Source organism: Dermacentor variabilis, chromosome 5 (assembly GCF_050947875.1).
Source record: "Dermacentor variabilis isolate Ectoservices chromosome 5, ASM5094787v1, whole genome shotgun sequence".
Lineage (NCBI taxonomy): Eukaryota > Metazoa > Arthropoda > Arachnida > Ixodida > Ixodidae > Dermacentor > Dermacentor variabilis.
This window is the reverse complement of record NC_134572.1, coordinates 174153644-174179169: the sequence shown is the minus strand read 5'-3', so window position 1 is coordinate 174179169 and position 25526 is coordinate 174153644.

Sequence of the window (25526 nt, the reverse complement as noted above, 5' to 3'; positions counted from 1 at the left end):
GGCGACCGCGCGAGAGCGCGCGGTGTTCTCCGGTTGCCGAAGCGCCGACTCGATATCAGTGGACCACGGTGCGCGCTCCCCAAGCCAAAGAGTAGAGCCACGTACCTTCATTTAGCTCGCTAGCAGCGTCATCGGCGTCAGTCAAGGGCCAAATATAGTGCGACGTAGCGTGAGCGCGCGCACACGTTACGTCACATTGGCGAGAACAGCGTCTATATTTCGACCGGTGGTTCGACGCACTGGCGCAGCGCCTTCAGTCGCTGCGCCTACGCGCTGCCTCCCGCGACCTCTCGATAAGCGAGGCAGTTGCGCCAAGCTACGCTCCGTTTGCGCGGCTGGTGCGAAATGTCACGTACGAGACGGATTGTCCAATGGTGACAGGCGGTTTATATACTCAATATATCGAAAAGCCGAAATAGCTGAAGAGCTGCGCTCAAATTTCGCATTAGGAAGTAAAGTAATTGTCGGTAATTTTTTTATCCAATGTTTATGCGTGTATGAAAAATAAAATACTAAATAAATAAAAAGGTGAAGTAGTGAACACCAACATGGCACAAGGTTGACAAAAATCTCTAATATATGAAAATATACATATAGCTTCGTAAACGTGTTATATGTTATATACCATATATGTAACCAGTTAATGCATAAAACACACACCAAAACAAGTAAAATATCCATTTGTGCCCCAAAAATTTTCGGTAATCATGAAAATATGCGTCTTGCTAGTTTGGTATACACGTCGGCCTACCTATGATTTCATTTATTCTCTTAGAAAGTGGTGCTGAACTTGCGTATTACAAATCACGTGCAAACTTCTCTGCCGTAGTTAGTGAGGAATCGTGAGTTCAATATAGTTCGAAAGGGTGGCCTAGTGTGTTCACATATTTGAAGAGGAGGAGAAGCTGCGTTAAAGATTTTACATGCCATTGGTGATTATTGAAGCGCAGCCTAAAAGGAGTTTCCGTTTGTCCAAAGTATTGTGCGTGGCAAATGGTGCATTCGAGGATGCATACAAAGTTACAAGTGTCGCAGTTGTAATTTCCTTTAATATGAATGAATATCAAAATATCAATATGAATGAATATCAAAACGCGGTGCTCGTGGCAGCATTAGCGGAACTCATTATGGATCCGAGTTTGCATCGAAGTTTTCCAAATGGTGCGCAACCTTAAAAATTAGTTGAGTTAATTTTGCAGTACGTCACATCGTCTCTGAGGTTGGTGGCCCGTCTGTATACCACCTGCGAAGGCTCAGGAACAACTTGTCATACTTTCCCCTCTTGTGTGCCTATGATGCGATGCTTTCGGGGGATACAATTTATGTTAGGAGTTGGTGCTGAAAACCTGAAGATAAGTTCAGTCCACGAACCGTGGGAAGCTGGTTCGCTGTTGATGGGCGCATAACGAATAAGGTTGTCTGATAACAGAAGGAAATGGCGTCGCTGATAACAGAAGGAAGATAACGCTGCCCTAGTAAGTCATTGCGGAGTTGTTCACAGTTGGATGCAAAGTCCCCTTCTTAGAGCATATTCGCTTAAAACGAAGAGCTTCGCTATACGGGATTGCTGCTTTACAATGCTTTACATGGCTACCACGAAGATGTATTGGCGCTCATCGGTTGCTCTTCTGTAAATTGATGTGACAAGCTTGCTGTTCTGCACACCTAATCTAACATCCAGAAAGGTGATTGCGGAAGCTGTGTATGTATAGGAGAATTAGATGGTTCGTTGGATTGCACTGAATAGAGAAATTAACTACACGAACTCTTCCTCGCCGTGGAACCGGATTGAGAATAAGTCATCTATGAACCTTTTGTAAAACATTGCCGTCACCCAGGTAGATCACGTACGTCTGACGTCTGCGGCAGAAAGTGTGTTCCACATCCGCCGCCAAAGTTTCTGAATGGTGGCGCTGGCTAACACTCGGAGGGTTAGTGCTAGTAGTAAAACACAAATGCCCCCAAAAGTGGATGGGAAAACGGCGCCGCGGCAGCTCATTTGGTAAGCTCATTTGGCACGCGTAATGGGAAGATGTGGGTTCGTATCCCATCGGTGGCCAGTTGTTTTTTCATATCTCAATTTACATTAATTTACCATTTCTTTATTTCAATTAGCAAGTACAAGTACAAGTAGTTTCCCCTATATTATCCTTGGTGTCATTGTGTCTTGGCTTCTTATGATATGATTAATAAAAATCGGGCCCTTTGGTTCCTTTTATTCTCATTCATTACATCACGAGGGCCTCGAATCCGGCAACATGGTTGCCTTCAGGTAGGTGGGTTTATTGACCAGTTTCCATCACCCAAATTGATCATGCACTCAAGACGCCTGCGACAGAAATGATATTCCAGATCCGCCGCCAAGGTTTGTGAGTGGTAGCACTGGCTAAGAATCCAAGGATTAGTTCTATAGTCGCATACAACTAAATTCTGCAGTGAATCCCCGCCCACGCCCTCATAATCGCCAGCCACTGTTCCTCCGCGAGGCTGCAAATAGCTCGTACTTCAAACTTTTCCTGTTACCTATATAAGGTGGTAACCACAAAATTAAAATTATAAGCGCATAATTTTGTGCGTTTTCACTCGTCTGTGATAATGGAACTGTGACAGCCTAATTCCTTATTGAACCGAAATAAAACGCTTGCTTCGCTGCAACTATTTATTGTCAAGTTGGCAGTGAAGTTGCATGAGGAAAACGAGGTCAACAGTGAAATCAACTGTACCGCGGACTTTTCAAGAGTGAAATACTCAGAATCCACACACTTTATCCATGTCTGTGGCACACCTCATCGCTTCCGTCGATGAAAAGACTCTTCAAATGCAGCAGACCTTCCGGAAGTACCAAGTACGACGCCCTTTTGAAATGGTAGCATGATTTGCTTCTGTGATTGGTAGGGGGAGTAACAATCCCGCGCGTTCCGTGTGCCTCGGTGGCCAACTGCTGTTTTTTTAAGTTGTATCCTAATATAGTAGTAAAAGATAAATACCCGAACAAGCGGATGGTAAAACGGCGCCGTGGTAGCTCAATTAGTAAGAGCATCGCACGCGTAATGCGGAGACATGGGTTCGTATTCCACCAAGTGTTACGGCCCAGACTAGCGTTGCATCGTACGGTCTTACTTGTCCATCAGTTTAGTGATTACAGCCTAGACTGAAAGGAATGGGTTCCAGACAGTCTTTAAACATACTTCAGTAAACAATAAAAAAGGGGAAGTGGCAACTGCTGGCCCGCCTCACCATTCCCTTAACCAATGAGGTTACAAGTGAACATAAACCACATACTGGGTTGTGCCTAATCTCGTTAGCGAAGTTAGACTTTATACAAGCGTTTGGCAATCCTTCGCATCATGCATGGTTCTCTCTCTCCTATTTTCACGCTTTTATCAATCCCTCACTACATGGGTTCCTATAATTTCTGTCGTCACGTTTCTGTGTAGTTTGTCCGCAAGCCAGCTGTCATAGAGTATCATAAGTGACAGACGCACCCGCAAGTTAACAAGCAATCCGTCAAAGGAGGGGTTTTGTCGAATCCCACGCTGTCACTAGCTGGCTTTGAGCTTTTTACCACTGGTCTGTTCTCCCTTTGGGTAATTCTTGGCACCGTCTCGCGCAGGCCGTGAACCGGGTGATAAGTCCTCGCCATTGTGGGTCCTTTGCCCTAGGCAGTTAGACCTGGCAAAAGGGAGTGCGCAATTATCGGCCCCCCACCATTGGTGACAATGTCGTCGCCTCCACATTCATGGGTAGGCATTAGGAGGTATTTACTCCTGCGTCCAAGCACTTCACGCGCGTTCAATTGCCTTGTTGAGAGAGAACCGAGAAATTGCTTCTATACTTAGTGCGGCACGCCGCCTATTCTGCACGTTTGAGAGATGAGCGGCTTAACGCACACCTTCTCGAGGGCATTAAATTTTATAAAAAAGCATAGGGTGTTTGTCAAAAATATATCGAAAAAACTTTACTGACTGTTCATACGTGCTTGCTACGTGCAAATGCTTAATTTGGCATTCTATTTCGAGTGCATATCATGTTTCAGTAGTTCCGTGCAGCGTTGAGGAAGCTACACGCTCCTTCGACCAATCAGGGGGGCGAACATCATTATTCTACATTCCACTCTTCTCCATTCTAAAGGTGCCCTTCCGTGCCCTGTCGTCTGCTAGCGGCGAGCGTTGCAAGCAGCAGCGGCAGCACCCTCTAATACTGCAACTGCGCAGCGAGATCAGTTGTTGAAATAGTAGCGGTAGAAAACTCGTTCTGTATTGACTATGACAACAAAAAGGCGTGCACCTCCAGGATATATCGAGATACATAGGAGAAGGAGGGTTGCGAAGACGGTGGAAGCGGAGGGTTTAGAAACAGCGCTCGACCAGCGTGCCACACGGGAGGATGGCGCTATCGCTTGATCAATCTTGCAGCATCCACTCGTACACGGTACGATCGCTCACATTTTTAAGTGCAAACTCTTTCCTTAATGCGAATTCGTGCAAGTTCACTCTACTCCCTCCGCAATCTTCCAAGCATGTTCAAAGCGAAGTTATTACACGTACCTTCTGTGACAAAGAGCAGCTTGGAACGGTACCACAAAAGCAAGTCTGCGGACGCCATTTTTGCGAAGGACGAAGCATTACCCAGGAGGGAGTCCTCGACGGCGTTGTGGCTGTGCCGACTGCACGTATGAATTTAGCCACTGTGACATCAAAGAATTGTTTCTACATTTTAAATGCAAATTAATGTCTGTACGAAATCCTTGCATAATCTGTTCGTTCTTTGCAGGTTTTCAGTTGAGAAAGTGGAGAACTCTATTTTAGGTATAATAGGACCTCAATAAATGTTTTAATAAAGACCGGAGCAAAATCACGCGCTAAACCGCCCTTAGACCTGGAGAGAAGCTTCCAAGTGAACACTTCCCGAAAGAATCACTTGTCAAGGCCATTTAGTCGGCCAATGTGTTCGAACTATGGGACTACATCTAGCTGCGCAAGGTTTTGCGCTCGTGGCTCTTGTAGCCTTGACTCTGCTGCACGGAACTCCTGAAACAGAGTATAGATAATCGAAGAGTGCACCTAGTGTCAGTTGCAAACAAAATTTTGTCCTCGTCGAAGTTTAACCCGGAGTTTCACGAAGATCGAAGAATTGCAAGAGCGAGAGCTCTCCACAGAATAATCCGTAGTGTCAGGGACGTGGTCTATGTGGACGAGGCAGAGTGCACAAATAGACAGGGTATGTTGATAGTTGCTGAGATTCTAGAGGGTCACTCCAGAGTTAGTGGCACTGTAAAAACAGGCAAGGCGGAGGTGGCGGAGGAGGTTGCCTTAGCACTAGCAATAGCTTCCACGGAGGCTAACATCGCGGTCAGCGACTCCAAGATCGCCATCAACAACTATACCAAAAGGAGAATCTCGCCGCAAGTGCTAAGAATTTTAACCAACTTTCGTGAAGATCGTGTTGTTCACACTATATGGGCACCCGCGGAATCCTCCCTTCCTGGGAGCGAAATAGCGCACAACCTGGCTCGCAAACTGGCCGACCGAGCAGGTGACATGCAAATAGTGGGAACGGATAGAGACCGGATGACAAGCTTCAACGACAAGCAGTATAAGTTGGGAAGGGCCCATTTCTCCCGGGCACACTCGTCGCTAAGTAAACGGCAAGCGACGGCATGGCGCCTCTTAGAAATAGATACATATCCAAACCCGGCCGCCTACCAACGCTACTACTCGGACCTTTACACGGATGGATGTAGATGCTGTCAAGAAAGGGCGGCGCTACAACATATGGTGAAGAAACTGCCAACTTGAGTGTCATTGTTTTCGTCAACGGGCAACCCTGTGCTCCTCCGAACTCGCTCGGCAACGGGCACCACTATCGAAAAAACGTTTAGTTGTTTTGTTCACCTCAAACGAAGCGGTCGGTTCTTTTTTGACCTACCATAATTTCCTCAATATTTGGTGCCGAAACCCGGGAGAAACGATCGAACTTACCATTGAGGCAACGAGGTCAACAGACGTTCACACCACAACGAGCTCGGGGAAAACCAGTAACGATCCTCGGGCAAGAAACGGTCGACGAGGCGCGCCTTCAACAAGGCCTTGGAACGCCACACCCAACCGAAACTGACACCACGACGCAAGCCCCATCGCGATAAGCGAACTGTAAACATTGATGCCCCACGATGGAACGGCTCAAACTGAAAAGAAGTGCATTGAGAACTCAAGTAACTAAACTGATTTCTGGAGCGGACTTGTTCTTGGAGAGTCATGCAGACGAAGGAGATCTTAATGTATGGTCTGCGAGGCTTAGCGCCCTCCAAATACAGCTAAACGAGGTGGACGCAGCCATCGAGCCTTTAGTGCAAGACCAAGACGCAGAGCTAAATTATGTGCGTCCCATAGAATACAACGACCGTATCGTCGCGCACATGGCAAAACTCCGCCAAGAAGCTGAAAAAGACCTGCTAACAAAATAAGCAGAAATGGCGGCGACGCGGGCGAAGACCGGCGGCCCTCCGGCGGGGGCAAAGTGCAAAGTGAAACTGCCGAAGCTAGAGTTACAACGATTTAGCGGCGCCGCCACGGAGTGGCAGTCCTTCTGGGAGCAGTTCGACCAAGCGGTGCACGAAAACGACGGCCTCTCCAACGCCAAGAAGTTTCTGTACTTGCGATCAGTGCTTATGGGAAAAGCCGCAGCGGCCATTGCCGGCATTCAAGTGACTGGGGCAAATTACACCACTGTCATCGAACTTCTAAAAGAGCGCTTCGGTCGACGAGACGTGCTGATTCAAGAACACTTGACTCAATTACTCGACTTGCCAACGGTACAGAACGAAAAGGAGCACATTGGCCTACGTCGACTCTATGACCACCTGCAACGTAATATCGCTGGTCTCACGGCGCTCGGAATCAAAACAGACAGTTACGGCGCCCTGCTCTCCTCCGCACTCCTGCGAATGCTGCCAACCGATCTTGTTGTCGGATACCACAAAGGACTTTCCGCTGCAGCAAAGATGATGGCATCAGCATCAAGAGTTTGCAAGCTTTTATTAAAACAGAAGTAGAGAGCCGGGAAAAGGCACTGCAACCTGGTAATCTCGCAGCTAGAGAATCAAAACATCGAGACAAAGAAAAGAGAAAACCTCAAAAATGGTCAGCAGCTTCTCTTTTCTCTGCGGGTGCTTCGAAGCAGTCCGATCCATGTGCATTCTGTGCTGCAAAAGATCATGCGACTCACAATTGTCAGGCGAAGATCCCATTGGATGAAAAGAAAGGCTCACTTTAGCTGGCCGGTGCTTCCGATGCTGCATAAAAGGGCACACTTCAAGGGAATGCCGCAACAAAAGAATAAAATGCAAGGAATGTGGCAGAAGACATCTGACTCAGATGTGTGACCCGACATGGAAGTCACCCGAGAACAAAGCTACATAGTTGCACTCGCGGATAGAAAAGAAATCTGAAAAGGTACCAACTGTGCTGCTCCAAACCACTCAAGTATGGGCAGAGACACGAAGAAAAGCGCTCACTCGTCTACTCTTTGACGGAGGCAGCCAACGAAGCTTTGTCACTAAAAGGCTTTCACGTGAACTGCAACTAGAGGTCGTAGGTGAATCTACCCATTCGGAGGAGCAGGAACCATAATCAAAGAAAAGCGCAGAAGAGTAAAAATTTGGCTAAGAAGTCAATACGACCGTAAAGAGCACTCTATCGAAGCTCTGGAAATACCGGAGATCTGCTCTGATCGATTTCGCTTTCCTGAAGACATCCTAAAAGAGGTGCAAGCGAACATAGATGAACTGGCAGGTATGACTGTTGCGTCAGCCCATTTGATGGGAAGCGGGATCAACATTCTTATCGGTGCTGACTATTACTGGACTTTGGTGTGTGGTGAAGTCAAGAAGCTGCAAGGCGCACTAGTTGCGGTAAAGACCGAATTTGGCTGGACTCTACAAGGAGCAATTCCCAGCAGTAGCTCAGCTGCCTACTGCTCAACCGTGGCAGTGCTTCGTGCCGGAGTGTTCGACGACACAACCAGCTTGTCTAAGAAGCTTAAATTGTTCTGGGAACTTGAGAGCATTGGAATTATCGACTCTTGTGCCCAAACGAACGAAGAAAGCAGAGAAGTCATGAGCACATTTTTGACATTGGTAGAGAAAATGGAGAAGCGCTATGAGGTAGCACTGCCCTGGAAACCCCTGAAGATGCAACTCGCCGACAACAAAGCTGTTGCAAAGAAGCGCTTGACTAACCTGACGAAGAAGTTATTGAAAGATGAGACGATACTGATCAAGTACGACGAGGCTATCCGTCAGTATCTGGAACAAGGGTTCGCAGAACGACTTCCATCGCAAGAAAGCAACAACGATGTAAGCGGATTATACTACATGCCTCATCATGCAGTTTTTAGACCTGACAGCCTTTCGACCAAGATTAGAGTCGTCTTTGACGCATCTTCTCACAATGCAGGTTGTATATCTCTGAACGAAGCCCTAGAACCAGTACCGAACTTGAATTCAGATTTCTTTAAGGTGTTGCTGAACTTAAGAATTCATCGTATTGGATTAAGTTCAGACATTGAAAAAGCATTTCTGCAAATTTTCGGTGCAACCGGCGGATAGCGATGCCCTCCGATTTCTCTGGTATGCACATCTTCCAACGAAGGAAGACCCAGAGCCTCCTATTGAGGTCTGGAGAATGACACGTGTCCCTTTTGGCGTGACAAGTAGTCCATTCCTCCTCACAGCCACTGTGCGTCACCATCTGTCCACGACAGGAGATTATCCAGAAATAAGAAAAACCATCAGTGAGAGCCTTTACGTGGACGACCTCATAACAGGAGCGAACACAGTGGAAGAGGCTACAGATTTCTACCGAGGGGCACTAGATGTCATGAATCGAGCAAGCATGACACTGCGTAAGTGGAACTCAAATTCCAAGAAGCTGCAACAGCTTTTCAACGACGAAGGAACCGGATGCGCCCTTGGCTACGTGGAATGTCCAAGAACAAGTGTCTCACGGGTCCTCGGACTTGTGTGGGATAAGGACATAGATCACCTAGCATTTTCCATGGAGCCTATCTTAGATTTCCTAGACCGAAACAGCAACACCAAACGAGTAATTCTTCAAGCATCGGCTCGTATATATGACACAGTTGGTCTCATTTCTGAGACCAATGACACACCATTTAACGGACATAACAGTGCCAAGACGATATGGTAGCTTACCCAACGATAGCTTGAAGGAAGTACACGTCTTCACAGATGCCAGCCCGGAAGCTTGCGCATCTCCGGGGTCAAGGAAGCAAAGGTTACTCTGGTCCTCTCAATATCCCTAGTAGCACCAATTTACAGATGCCAGCCCCGAAGCTTGCGCATCTCCGGGGTCAAGGAAGCAAAGGTTACTCTGGTCCTCTCAAAATCCCGAGTAGCATCAATTAAGAGAATTTCTCTTCCAAGACTGGAATTGATGGGCATGGTGATAGGTGCTCGACTGAGGGAATATTTGGAGCGGTCACTGAGCCTTCTAAAAGCCAAATGGTATCTGTGGACTGATTCACCAATTGCGCTGCATTGGGTGCGAGGTCCCGCCCAACAATGGAAACCCTTTGTCGCCAACAGAGTGTTGGAAATTCAGCAGCGATCGGATCCAGACATCTGGAATCATTGTTCTGGGATCGAAAATCCCGCCGTCCTTTTGACAAGGGGAGTCACACCTCACAGGCACTCAAGTCGAGTTCACTTTGGTGGAATGGACCTGCTTGGCTTTCGAAGCCATCTACTTGCTGGCCAAGGCATGAAGGCACCGCTGACATGATCATCGCAGAGGAGGAAAGAAGAACGCTTCGCGTTCACAACGTGACTGTAAAGGTATCTTGTCTTGCCTCTGCAGAAATATAGGTCCCTCTCTAGACTGGTTCGAGTGACAGCCTGGGTTTTACAATTTTTCCACAACGCCAAGCACCCCGGCCAAAAATACGAGGGACCTATTACGACAGACGAAGTTCAAAAGGCACATACTTGTTTGATTCTTCAAGTACAATTCGAGGCCTTCCGAGAGGAACTCCAGTGTCTTCGCCGGTCGACACGCATGCCAAGCGATTCCCCGATACGTGACCTCAGCGTCATCTACGACGACGATGGAGTGCTGAGAGTGGGAAGAAGGCTCAGTGCAGCCGAGTTGTCCTACAACGTGAAGCATCCTGTTATCCTACCGTCAAGACATCCTTCACAGAGCTAGCGATCTGCGCAACCCACCGCCGTCTCCTGCATGCAGGCGCACTGGAGACTCTTACCGAATTGAGGGAAATGTACTGGATCGTCCGGGGAAGGCAAATGGTGAAAAAGGTGCTTAAGAAATGTGTGACTTGCAACCGTTTCAACAGCCGAGCTGCTACTGAGCCAGTTGCTCCTCTGCCTCGTGAGAGGGTGACACAAGCTTCACCCTTTGATGTTACCGGTGTAGATTTTGCTGGCCCACTGAACACAAAGGATCAAGGAAATAACCGGAAGTCTTACATCGTTATTTTCACATGTGCAGTGACCAGGGCAATACACCTTGAATTGGCGACCGACATGTCCACCTCAAACTTCCTGATGGCGTTCCGAAGATTTATCTCGAGAAGAGGAGTTTGTCGAGTGATCTTTTCTGACAACGCCAGGACATTCCAGCGCGCTTCTAGGGATCTAAGGCGACTATGGACAACAATAAGAGGAGAAGAAATTCACAACTTCTTCACAAGCCACCAGATCCGCTGGAAACTTATAGCTGAGAAAGCTGCTTGGTGGGGAGGATTCTGGGAAAGAATGGTTCGGTCCGTAAAAACATCGTTGAAGAAGGTCTTGGGAAACAGCTACTGCAACTTCGAGGAGCTCACGACAATCCTAACTGAAATCGAAGCTGTCATCAACTCTAGACCCTTGATCTACGTCTACACGGAGGCGAGCGAACTAGAACCTCTAGCACCATCGCACTTTCTTTGGGAAAGCGACTGACCACTCTTCCTGACAGTGGTTCCACTACAGAGGTGGCTCAGCCCCCTGGTCAACTCACTCGTCGCTGGCACTACCGACAAAGGATGGTCGACCAATTTGGCGTTGCTTGCAAACGGAGTACCTGAGGAGTCTCCGGTCAGCACATTTCGCTGTTCCAAATTCGTCAAGCGCACTGAACAAAGGAACTCTCGTTTTAGTCCATGAACACTATCTACCGTGGCAACTCTGGAAAACTGGACAAGTGGCAGAAGTGCTTCTCGGACGAGATGGAAAATCAGAGCTTGCATGGTGCATATGCCTAATGGAACCACATTGAGAAGACCGATTCAACTGCTGTACCCCATGGAATACATGGACGAATGACCTGAAGCTCATTCCGGGGGTAGTATTGCACCACAAATGTTGAGGAAATTATGGTAGGTCAAAAAAGAACCGACTGCTTTGTTTGAGGTGAACAAAACAACTAAACTTTATTTCGATAGTGGTGCCCGTTGCCGGCCGAGTTCGGAGGAGCACAGGGTTGCCCGTTGACGAAAAGAATGAGGCTCAAGTTGGCAGTTTCTTCATATGGTTTAGGCTTGTCATCGGACATCCACACAGAATACAACAAAGACCAGAGAGCAGTGGCAGGCCGCGTTGCTCAGCTGTGCACCGGAAGACCAACTTAAGGCAATCCAGCAGGCCGAAGATGACGCCAGGGCCCAAGGGCTCGACGGCGCCATCAAAGTCGAGAGGCCTAGGTCTCTTAAATCTGCAGCCCTAAAGTTTATTCCTTTTCCTGATAAATACATTTTTTTATATCTAAGGTCGTGAGTCTGTGTATATTTAAAGGGACCCTCAAACGATTTTGAAGATTTTCTACAGGCCTACTGAGTTGTTAGAGTAGGTCTTTCTGATCATTAATTGATGCATCGAAGTGTTCCGTGTAAAACGTGCAATTTATTATGAGATTTTACAATTTTACATCGCTGCCGATCGCAGCACACTGCTTGGCTGAATTTTCAGCCACCCCTACCCATTTGATGTAAATTACCCAATTGATGTTAATAGGGCGAGCTATCCGATTGGCAGCCTAGGGCGCGTCATTGAAAATTTTTCAAACTTTATGGTGGGCAAATCTTGTTCGTAATAGCTTGAATGTTAGTTAACTTGTTTCTATAAAAAGTAAGTAACAGAAAGAGAATGCACAAGAACAATTTCTCACTACACATGAACACTTCCGCCACACAGCAAGTGTCGTCTACTTGTGTAACAACGTCCTGCGTTTGGACGAGAGATCTGCGGTCAGTGTCGGTCTCAGCCTTTTCGCGAGCACCATGATTCACCTTTGTTGCTTTGTGGGCTGCAAACGTAGCGACTGGCAATATGTCAAGTTGCGACATCGTGTCGCAGCAGACGAGCGGAGTGGCTGCAGCGCATCGGACTGTTGCTATCCGATTGGAGCCAGCATTCGCGCGTTTGCGGCCGTAACTTTACACCGGAGGATTACTACCACAATAGCGCTTCGCGAGTCCGGTATTCGGGCAAATGCAAGCGCACGTGGACAGGGCCTGGCCGTTTGACCGTGCCGTTTCACGGGATGAGCAGAAGCGCAAACTTGAATGGTCCGCACGCTGCAAGCACCTGGTGGTTCAGAGCTTAACTAAACACAGTAGCAGTAACGAAGTGTATTCTTCTTAGCTGCTGGCGTAATTTTTTTGCAGGAGCGTAACCGTTAACACGTTGTTTTTGCAAATGTTTAAAGTGTTTTACGCTTGGATAGAGCAATATTAGCTCTGTGTTTGGCTGGTTAAGCTCTTTGCCACCAGGTGGCTGGAAAGCGGGAAACGGTCAGGCCGCTATCGTACGTCTACGCTAAAGCTCCTTGTCTATATCTCCACCGTTCCGTCAAAACGCCCAGCTCGCCTGTGGTTACCGGAATATCAAACACTTTCTTCGCTGCCACATAATGCTCTCAAGTCACGCTGCTTCGATAGTTCTCGCTTGGGGTCGACTGCCAAGCAGCTGGCGGAGAGTGTGGAGAGGCTTCGCGCGCTCGCTCCTAGACACGTAAGAAGTATATTCGTACACCGTGCTCTTAGAGAACCGGAAGTGGACACGACGTGTCATCATGACTCAGAGCCAGTGAAGGCGGAGCTTAGCCCCGATCATTCGGCGAACGAGTTGAGGAGAAAATGCATGGCTATGGAGGAGGGTAACTTGCAGTCGTGCGTAACTCTCTTAATATCAGACGCTTTACACAAATCCTGGCGAGAATGATTAACTTTAACTGTACCTATACGCGTCTACAAAGTTTGCCCGAACCATTTCAGGGGCCCTCTAAACACGCACAATATATTCTTCGTGCCCAGTCATTGAAAACAAACAGCATAGGTCACCTGCCTTTCCATCACATCGGGAGGCGAACATTTTTTGTTTGACCCTGCAGACTGCGGAAATTGGTTTCAGGGGCAAATAAAAATATCACATGCTCCGATTTTGGTGCTTTCACTGGCGCTGAGGGCATCGCTAAGTCCTGCAGTGCGCAGTGGTAGGCTGAAAAGAACATGCACAAGTTGGTGCTCAAGACTGCTTCAACAAAAGGTCGACCGAGACAAGTCCAGTAGGAACTTCTGACATTGCCTCGTCGACGATCGGTTGAACTTCACAGCAGTGCAACAGCATAGCACATTGGACAGTCAATACATATATTAAATTTCAAAAGATCGCTCGTATTTCAACAATTTTCAGTTAGTAGCGTCGTCAGGGTACTGCTTTCCGATAACATGCGCATTTAGTGCACTTAGTTGCAGCTTTCCTGCTCCATTATAGCAATGTTTTAATACTGACCATAGCGTTGCTATCTCGTAGTGCTGGAGTTACGCCTAAGTGCCGTAACTGCGTATGCCATTAGATGGGGTACCCTCACGACGTTACGAAATAAAGTTCTTGAAATGAGGTAAATTTTTTTCTTAAATATGTTTTGGTAAGAACTGCATCCTGAATTCGTTACGTTGTTTTGTTTTCAATGCGTTAGCAATTCTCAGGGTATTCACGCACTTTCCAGCAGCTAGCTGTCTGCGTGTATGTTTGCTTCTATCTATGTATGAATGTTTATATCCGATCGTTTTCCAGCCTACTTGGGTCACTCGGTAGTTAGTATTCGAATGAATAGCGCATGGGGCTGCTATTTTGAGGTAACAGGGTTCCAAACCAACCATCAGGCAAACTTGGGTCGCTGAGTATGTGTCAATGCGCACATGCATGCCGGTCTTCAACGAACCTCTTCAACGCCGTTATGGGTCACGGTAGATGTGGTATGTGGTAGGTATACCGCTATTCAAAGAAACACCTTGACGCCAAGTTGGAGTGCTGTGTATGTGCCACTCGGTTTGATGCCAACTTGTGTAACTAGGTATGAACCACTGGGAATGTGCTGCTCTACAATAACGAAATAGATCCCTCGAATTTATCCTATGCTGAGCGAAATCGAAGGTCAGAAGGTCTCCTCAAGGACAGCAACCCGGCGCATTAGATGGCCATCTCACAAATGCGCTGGGTATGTGCCGCTTTTCAATGAACGTCCTTCACGCCTACGCAAACTGCGCCTAGAATGCACTGGATACGTGCGGCTCTTCAATGAACCTTTCCCTAACTTAAGTCACTTAGTATGTGCCACTGAGTGTACGGCAAGCGAGGGAATAAGTTTCAGCCTTCGCAGGCACCGGCGCGCCGCACTTCTCGTCTCGGAGGCCACGCGCGGACTTCTCGGCAGTGCCGCAAGATGGCGCACCGCGTCAAGAAAAAAGCGCGAGAGGAGCCCGATTGCCGCATGTCACGTTTCTCAGTGTTCGCAAGCTCCAACGCGTCATGTATTTCAAAGGCCACGCGCAGGCTTCGCGGTGGTGGCGCTAGATGGCGCCGAGTATTCATAGAGAATTACTGTATGGAGATATGTTGCAGCTTTAGTATGGTGGCTGGAAGGGGCCAGTGTGACGGGCGGGAGCCAGTTGACAGCACAGAGAAGCGATGAAAGGTGCAGGTGGCGCTACTTGCAGCTGGTGTGCAGCTTTCGCGGATTTTGAAGGGCGCGCCCTCTTCTTGCTCCCCTCGCCGGTGATCACCGCTTTTCTGAGTCCACCACGGACTGTGCATGGGCACTCATGAGCCACTAAAGGCTTAGGCCTTAAAAGGAGGAATATCACATTTGTAGGCCCCTCTGGTCGAGTTGGTTTTTACTCATGGCTTGCATGGTGTTAGCGCAAGCGAACTTGCACCGTGAACCCAAACAACCCGAAACGCCCACTTTCAACTTTTGTCATTCGGTCATCTGCCGCAAATATAGCCAGTGGGCGCAGAGAAAATCGTACACGCAAACAGACAAAAACAACGCTGCGGCTGCGCGCAATAAACCTGGGAATAACATTATTGCCTCGTTCAGTTCACTATTCACGTTCGCATCCGCCAGCCACATGCCCTTTAAAAAGCTTTAGCTTTGTAAAAAAGAATGAGGTACACATGTGGGCGTTCTGGCGAACCTCAACATGTACTAAATATTTTCCACCACTGTTTTCGTTGTACAGGCCCACAAAACGAAACACTTTATTACCTAGTACAGTAATCAACCTGCACACATCAGACCAAGCTTAGCAGTAGGCTCTACTTCATTCTCCTCAACTTCGAATGTTTCTAGCGCTCCCATTGAAGAGCCTCGTCCATGTTCAATGTGAAAATTTGCAGCCTAGTTAACACCACAAACTGGATCATTTTTACAGTGAGGTCTTTGCGATGGAACGGGCATACCCCTTGGCGGATTGTTAAACTGCTCAATAACTGCATAAAATCATGCACACTGAAAACATAAAGCCTCTCTGTTTTAAAAAAATGTGAATGGATCCTCTGCCACTTTAATGAGCGTGGCTAACTCATCTCCAGGGTACAATAGGCCTCCCCTGTCAAATTGTTGCGTGAACACGCTGTTTGCATTGCATTCAGCTGCTTCTCTGGTGACTACTTCCCCATTTATCACATGCTGAAAGGTCCATTGGATGTGCTTCAATTCGAAGTGCCGTTCGCAAATGACTCACTCTGTTGTCAACTGCTTGTCAGCACGTTTGATGTTTTGCTAACACAATTCACACCGAGCTGCATCTTTAGTCGGTCTAAAAAAGGGAGGCCCTTGGCCTTCCACGTTCTGTACCTGCTCCTGCACCCAGGTACAAAACATGTTCGCGCTTTCGACGCCATGAGGGCACGCCGCGTTATCTAATAGATAACACATGAACAGCACAATATCACGCACTACGCACCTCAAAACGATCACAGTGGCACATGTGCGGTGCTTCCCAGCTTCCCAGTGATCACGATCGGTGTGCAAACAAGCGCTGTCTACATGGTCTACATGCCTACGCTTGCCCTGCAGACCACACTGGCGCTACACTGGCAAGGGCCTTGCCGCGGCTTGTCTTTGCACACCATCGTGCTTCAGCGCCCCTAGCGGGGCCGGGATATTTCATCGCTCATCGCACCTCTCCCTCGCACAGCGCAGATACGCCACCCGTCACACTGCCCCCTTCTAAACACCCACTACAGCTTTAGGAAGCCAGAGTTCCGCCAAGGTACGCCATCTTGGGCTCCAAAGTTATGCGAGAAAGGCGCTCACCGCACGCCACGGAGGAAGGAAACTCAGGAGAGGTCCTGACGTCACTCTTTGTGAAGCTAAAGGGAAGCCGGAGGTTGGCGTTGCTCATGGCGTTGCTCCGCCTATCGGGCCAGCTCTCTTCTCTTGTTTACATTTCTCGCGAAACCACGCCGCGCTGCGCGCAACCGTGGTGCTCGGACGCGCGCGCTCCGCAGCAATACTAAACAATCGTTAGCACGTTAGCATGATTCCGACAAAGAGGGCAATATTTCCCGCGGATATTCCTTCGTCCATTGCCATTGCCGTGGTGCGGTACAGTGCGTACAGCATTGCATGCGCGTTCATTTGCATGCGCGTTGCATGCGCCTGGTGTCCCACCTGGCCACAGCAAAATCCGGGAGAGCACGGTCCGGCTAACGCAGCGCAACAAAACACGGAGACCAACGCGAACCTGCCCGCGCAGCGCCCTTGCCACGGTACGAAACCTACGGAGCAACACGTGTGAGCGCACAGAACCAAAACAAAGCCGCCATTGTGGCCCGAAAGGCGTGGCCGCCACGGCAAAGAAATAACAAATCAGCAAAAAAAAGAGGAGAACCTACTACGTCATTTCCTCCACACTTTTCTCCTAGCGCGCGGAGGGGGTAGGGCCTCTCCTTATTTTCCTTCCTCCATGCCGCGCGCGCAGGCTGCGCGCTCGGGTGGCAGTGCCAGCAGCGCTTCTTCTTTTCACTTTCTTTTCATTTTCTGACTATTTTGGGCGAGTACAAGTGGATCTGTCACCTCATTATTACGAGCCTAGTTTTTACATTTACGCACCTTATTATCTAATGAGCATGGTGGAAATGTCTGCGAGCCTTTCCTATTTGTATGGAACGCCGAATAGAATGATTAGTGATAATTCTTACTAGGCGTGCATGTGACACGGCTCGCGACAAGAGACACTTGTCTCACGTCCAACATTCCCTGTGTATAAAGTGAGGAAGCTAAAGACGATTCAGGTGAATGACGCCAGGAATTCCATGCACTCATACATTGTTTGCATTGACTCCTGCGATACTATGTTGATTTTAACGATGACCGCGTATCGTTGTCGTGTTTTACACCGTCACGGACAAATTTAGCTGCGTTATCTGTCTCATATGTAGCAGACACACGCGCTGACTAAGACTGCATGCGTTAGGTGTTTATACAACTTAAGTTCATGTGGGTACATCGAATTGTGAATCTTCTGCAGCGCTGTACTTCGATTTTCAAAACCTCACCAATGATTACGATACTCCCTAATGCTAAGTTTGAGCGCAGCTCTATACGTGTTTTCATTCCGCGATATACTGAGGCAAAGAATTTGAAAAAGACATGTAGCATAGCCGACAATCGTCGAAAATCTGATATGCGCGTCCAGTGCGTCGGCTTTTATACATGACTCGTCGAAGGTTCCAGTGTAATTGCTGGTGCCGCGTGGCTTCCAGAAAGTACTACACAATTCTCGTCGCGCGTACAATCAGAATACAGAACAATCGCAGACCATGACAATCGAAACAAGCGCGAGCGAGATTAAACCAAGCAAGCCCCATCGGGAGTAGACGGGAGCAGACGATAGTACGAAACGAGCGGTCCGGCTGAGACCAGATACGAGTACGCATCGAGCGGTTGGGCGGGTCCGCATGAAACCAGTTTCCTGCGCCCACTGAAGGGGCCCTTCCAGTTTTCAGCACTGATGGGGCCGTCCTGATTGGTCTCCGCCATTCGCGACTCGCTTCTTTCATCTGCCATTTGGCATTCGCTTTTCACCTTTCGCTTCTGTGCTCGTCCGCTCGGTTAGGCCGCCGCCGCTCGCCGCAGGAACGGGCCATTAAGAGCTGCGCTCTCAACGAAACTTTTTTGTGTACTTCGTCATACTGCAAGACATGTCGGTGCGCCGTGTACCATCGACTGCGAAATTTAACCTAAATAACTCCTGCGAACAGGTATCTTCCAACGAGCGGCATAGAGGAACAAGCAATAAGAACAACAACAGTGCCGATGTCAATTGCGGTTCAACGACCTGTTCCTGCTGAGTATTGGTGTCCCGTTTGGATCGTTGGCTTCTCCGCAGTTCAATGGAGCGCGTTTTGACCATGTCATGGCGTTCGGCGAATAGCGGCACTAAAATTGTCGGTGGAGGTGCGAGCGGCGTGCGGAAAACAGGATGTTATGTCGTTATTTTGACTGAACGCGAACGCATTACCATGTGCGCGCGTGCGTGCGTCCGTGCGTGCATGTGTGTGTGTGTGTGTGTGTGTGTGTGTGTGTGTGTGTGTGTGTGTGTGTGTGTGTGTGTGTGTGTTTGTGTGTGCGCGTGCGTGCGTGCGTGCGTGTTTGTGTGTGTGTGTGTGTGTGTGTGTGTGTGTGTGTGTGTGTGTGTGTGTGTGTGTGTGTGTGTGTGTGTGTGTGTGTGTGTGTGTGTGTGTGTGTGTGTGTGTGTGTGTGTGTGTGTGTGTGTGTGTGGTAGAGTATTTCAACAGTGGCAGTGCAAACCAGCCCTATAGCAATGAGCCCGCTTAAAATAATTTGTGTGAAATTAAAGGCAAGAGAAATAATGAGATTTTCCGTGCCAGAAACACGATCTGATTACGAGGCACGCCGTAGTGAGGGACTCTGGATTAATTATGACCTCCTGGGGTTCTTTAAGGTGCACCTAAATCTAAGCACACGGGTGTTCTTGCATTACCCCCCCCCCCCTCCCATCGTAATGCGACCGCGGTAGCCGGAATTTTATCCTGCGACCTCGTGCATAGTAGTGCAACACCGATGCCACTAAGCAACCGCGACAGGTTGTTAAAATTAAAGGCATGCAGTCAAGTCGCATTTTTCGTGGAAAGCCGGTTGAGGGTAAATATATGTTACAGGATCGCGTTAACGCTTGACGACTATATTTGAGCTCACCTCGTTGCCATTTTTTCTTCGCATGCCCTTCATCGCCCTTTGTCACCACTCTTTCAAGTGGGGGAAACATGCGCAAGCTCTCCATCGGGGTGGCATTGGTCGGCCTGCCTGAAGTCGTGTTCCTGGACGAACCGTACGCCGGGGTCGACGTGCTGGCCAGGACGAACATCGACAAGAGACTCAGCCTCATCAAGAACAGCACGCAATGCAGCATCGTGCTCACTTCTCACAGGTATCGCTTAGCCCCTCGTTGACCTGCTCCACGTGTCATGACCGGAAATATTGTAAAACCGTGGGCTGAAAACGCGGAAAGAATTGTTACCTTCCAACATGTTAGCTTCATTAGGTGCATTTTCCGTGCTCTTCGCGCCTGAGGTTCTTGCATGTGTTGGTATTTTTTGCTCATTGCTAATTTTTTTCCTCAACTGTGATTATTTTCATAGAAAAAGTGTTGGCCTGTGTTTTATATTGCTGCTAGTTGCCATGCTTTTCCGAAAAACTACATAACTCGCGAGATTTGTATTGACATAAAATGTGGCGAACATCAAGGGCAATATGTATGTATACACGAAAATTTCAAATTGTGTGTTAACTGGGCCTGATTGGAGCACTCAAACATCTTTCATTGAAGTCGAAAAGTGCATTTGAAGGTATAATAGACCATTTAAAAATACTGTGTAACAAAATTTCCTTCAATGCGATCATCGGAAGCGGAGTTATTCGCAATCAAAGATCGGCTTTGATCTCCTCAGCGGTGCTCCTGCTAATTTTTCAGGGCATCACTCTGCGATGAATACAGCGCAATGAGGCGTTGTGACAACGCTCCTCCTATTGAAGTTACCGTGGCACGCAGTTCATGTTCAATTTTGTATGTTAACCTAGACTCGACTGCTTCCTATTCGGGGGCCTATGAGGCGCCAAAACTCGGAAACTAACCCTCAACTTACAGTTTAGTTCACGGTGTCTCATCCCTTATCTGTGCTACAGTGTGCTAGACAGCTACGCACGACTTTTTTTCCTTTTCCCATAGTGGCAAGTAGCACATCTCCTTTCGCACTTATCTCTACGGCAATTACACAATATCCGAGGGTCAGATGAAGCGTCATTTCGATGTTCGCTCCTGCGAGTACGTCGGCAGCACCCACATCGGGTAAGCGATGGAAGCCGCACAGTGCAACCTCATCGAAAGCATTCCTAACGTAACGAGCTTCTACCATGATGGCGACACAGCTCGAAGGTGTGCAACTCGGCCAGCAGACGACCTGCTCCATCGCATGCTCGCAATCTGGCTGGCCCGCCATGCGCCTGGAGCCACGTCTCACGCAGACACCACTCGGAGCATGCGGATGTCCTCAGCGATCCGCAGCGGACACAGCGAGCGGGCTCGTCGTGGCTACCCTCGGTGGCCGCGGTATCTATGCTATGCAACAGACGCAGCTACCTGCAACTGTTTGCTATGGGCACAGCAGTACTCGCGCTCATGTGCTTCAGTCTGGCCATGCAGCGTGGTGCTCACCGGCTTTGTGCCGCACCGGTTTGAACAAAATAGCATCCAAATTGCGCATTCCAAACCTCTGACAATGGCCGAATACGAAGCGATGTCTGCTAAGGCGGCTATCCAGGAGATGCCAGGAGTGAGCGCGCGCTGGCAAACATGCGTCTGGTCTGACTTAATGTTTCGCGCGGTTCGAGGCTAGTTGTGTGTTAAAAATCAAACGAAATTAGAGAGACCCGACGGCTACGACACCGATAAGCTATCTGGCCAAAGCTTATTTCCTTCATGGGCGGCCGCAAACGAGCGCGATCAGACGATAGTCGGCTTCTTTCGAAAATACGTAATCCTTATCGAAATTCGAAACGCAGATTTCCGATTACTTTAGCCAGTTTATTAAACTAAGTGATTAAGTATACATAGTAACAGCAGGCAGAAGCTCACTGATCCAAATCTCGCTCTTGATTGACGTCCGCTATCGGCCTATCAATATTGCAGTATGACGTCCGCTATCGGCCTCTACTGCAGTACGAAGACCTCTCCCTGCGCTCTCCAATTACCCCTGTCCTGCACCAACCGATCACAGCTAGCGCCTGCCAATTTCTTAATTTCATTACCCTACCTCTTTTGCCGTCCTCGACTGCGCTTCCCTTGGCAGCCATTCCGTAACCCTAAATGGTCCACCGGTTATCTAACATACGCATTACATGACCTGCCCAGCTCCATTTCTTTCTCTTAATGCCACTTAGAATAACGGCTATCCCTGTTTGCTCTCTCATCCACATCGCTCTCTTCCTGTCTCTTAACATTATGCCTAACATTCTTCGTTCGATCGCTCTTTTCACGGTCCTTAACTTGTTTTCGAGCTTCTTTGTGAGTCTCCAAGTTTCTGCCCCATATGTCAGCACCGGTAAAATGCACTGATTGTACACCTTTCTTTTTAATGATAACGGTAAGCTTCCAGCCAGGATCTGACAATGCCTGCCGAATGCGCGCCAACCCATTTTTATTATTCTGTAACTTTCCTTCTCAAGATCAGGGTCCCCTATGAGTAATTGACCTAGGTAAGTGTACTCCTTGACAGACTCTAGGGGCTGACTAGCAATCCTGAACCCTTGTTCTCTTGCCCGCCTATTGATGATTATCTTTGTCTTCTGCATAATAATCTTCAACCATACTCCTAAGCTCTCTTTGTTAAGGCCCTCAATCATTTGTTGTAACTCATCCCCAGTGTTGCTGAACAGGACAATATCATCTGCAAGTCGAAGGTTGCTGAGATATTCGCCGTTTATCCTTACTCCTAAGCCTTCCCAGTTTAATAGCTTGAATACTTCTTCCAACCATACAGTGAACAGCATTGGAGAGATTGTGTCTCCTTGTCTGACCCCTTTCTTTATAGGTATCTTCCTACATTTCTTGCGCAGAATTAGTGTAGCTGTGGAATCTTTGTAGACATTTTCCAAAATACTTACGTAAGCCTCCTCTACTCCTTGATTATGTAGTGCCTCTATGACTCCTGGTATCTCTACTGAATCAAATGCCTTTTCGTAATCTATGAAAGCCATGTAGATAGGTTAATTGTACTCTGCAGATTCATCGATTACCTGATTGATTACATGGTTGTGATCCACTGTAGAGTATTAGCCTGTTCCCTTGTTTGACTGAAGTCAAGTGTGGACCTTATTCTATTGGAAATTATCTTCGTGAATATTTTATACAATGCTGGAAGTAAGCTAATGGGCCTATCTTTTCAATTCTTTAACATGTCCCTTTTCGTGGATTAGTATAATGTTGGCATTCTCCCAGTTCTCTGGGAACCATGAAGTCGATAGACAGTTCGTATAAAGGATCGCTAGTTTTTCAAGCATTACGTCTCCTCCATCTTTGATTAAATCGGCTAGTAGACCATTTTCTGCAGCCGCCTTTCCCCGTTTTATGTCTTGCAGGGCCCTTCTTACTTCATCGCTAGTTATAGAAGGAGCCTCTGTAACCTGTTCATTACTACTTCGAATGGAGGTATCGTGGTTGCTTTGGGTACTGTACTGGTCAGTATAAAATTATTTGGCTATTTTACGATATCTTCGAGATTTCCCATGATATTACCCTCCTTATATTTTAGTGCATTCAACTTGGTTTGTCTGATGCCAAGTTTCCTTGTCACTGATTTCAGGCAGCGTCCGCTCTTTACTGCTTCTTCAGTCTTTCTCACCTTATATTTCGAATAACCCTTATTTAGTCCTTGTTGATTAGATTTCGCAGTTCCGCGAACTCTATCTCATCTCTTGAGTTGGGCACTCTTATTCTTTGTCATTTCATTACGTCATTTGTTACTTGGGATAGCTTACCTACTGGTTGCCTTGGCGCCTTACCGCCCACCTCCCACTTCAACTGCGGCTTCTGAAGCCCGCCTAGTTACGGTTTCATTCATTGCCTCTGTGTCATCTTCATCTCTCTGTTCTAAGGCTTCATATTCGTTTCCACGTGCCAACCTGAACGGTCTGCTTTTACCCTTACTGCGTCTAGGTTGGCCTGTTTCTTCTTGACCAATTTCACTCTTTCGCTCTTCAAATTGAGGTGAATCTTAGCCCTCACTAATCTATGATCACTGCACTTTACCCTACCTAACACTTATACTTCCTGCACTAAGACGGGATCGGCAGAAAGTGTGAAATCAATTTTATTTCTTTTTTCACCATTAGGACTTTTCCAGGTCCACTTTTTGTTCCAACGCTTCCTGAAGAAAGTGTTCATTATTCGCAGCTTATTCCTTTCTGCGAATTCTACCTACATCTTTACTCAAGTGTTCCTAGAATCCACGCCGTAGTTTCCAATTGCTTGTTCACCAGCCTGCTTTTCCCCAACTTTTGCATTGAACTCGCCCATGACTACAGTATACGGAGTCTGCAATTTTCGCATTGCTAATTTAACATCTTCATAAACGTGTTCTATTTCTTCGTCATCGTGACTGGAGGTTAGACCGTAGGTTTGTACTACCTTTATTCTATACTTCCTATTGAGCTGTATTACGACTACTGCTACCCTCTCAGTAGTGCTGGAGAATTCGTCAATGTTGCCCGCTATGTCCTTATGGATTAGGAAGCCTACTCGAAACTGCTTCTTATCTGGTAGTCCTCTATAGCAGAGGACGTGGTCATTCGTCAGCACAGCATAAGCCTCACCAGTTCTTCTACCCTCACTAAGGCCAATGATATCCCAAACAATATCTGATAGTTCCTCAAAGAGTCCTGCTAGGCTAGCTTGACTCGCGCCTCTGTGGGAATCTGCTAAGCAACTAAATATGTCAGCCACTGGGGGCTTCTAAGAGGGTGCAGAGAAGGCTTCGTCTGAAAAGAGAGTTTGAGAAAAAGGCGACTTCGGGCTCCGCTTGTGAGCTCCGCGCATCGCGCACGACTGTAAAAGTTGGCTGAAATGTTCACAGCAGCGACTGCCATCCTTGGACTGTATTCTTTCACCTAGACCGAGGAGTGGCTCAGGATATCCTTTTAGAGGAAAAGTGATAAACCGTCAAGGCTAAATCAAATGTTCGCGCTAAGTAAATATGTGTGGATGAATTGCTACCTTTGTAAAATTTTCTTAACTGCTGGAAAGCCCTATACGCGGGCAATGTTGCAGACGAACAAGTCATGTATACAACGTTTTCAACTACGTGACTTATTTATAGGCAACTGAGCTTCCTATTACAAGTTCTCGAAAGAAACAGCCTCCCTAGAATTTGGGTTGTGATTCTGCAGAATGGCAGAAGTAGGCTGTTTTTCTTTAACATTTCGCCTCTTCCGTGGCTACACTTTAGAAAATTTGTGCGCACTGCGTCTGAATCTTCAGGCTAGTTTTTAAATACATACATACATACATACATACATACATACATACATACATACATACATACATACATACATACATACATACATACATACATACATACATACATACATACATACATACATACATACATACATACATGACCCGCCGTGGTTGCTCAATGGCAATGGTGTTAGGCTGCTGAGTACGAGGTCGCGGGATCGAATCCCGGCCACGGCGGCCGCATTCCGATGGGGGTGAAAACAACCGTGTACTTAGCTTTAGGTGCACGTTAAAGAACCCCAGGTTGTCGAAATTTCTGGAGTCCTCCACTACGGCGTGCCTCATAGTCAGCAAGTGAGTCTGGCATGTAAAACCCCATAATTTTAATACATACATACTATAAAGCAACGGCAAAGCACGCCTATCGATCATAGCATAATTTTTATCCCCAGCTTCCTTTGTTACCACTATGCCGACCCGAATTTGAAGGTTTTCTAGCAGGTAGCCACATTTTGCCGGTACTGCGGGAACTTAGGGTAACAGCGAAAGAACAGCCACGACACGGTGCAGCCTGTTTTTATCGCATGCTTGCTGCCAATGTTCGTTCGTCGTGGCTTTGTAGTTAGCTGGCCCGTCCTCAAATTGACAGTTGCGTTACAATTGGCGACTGGAGTAGAGGTTAA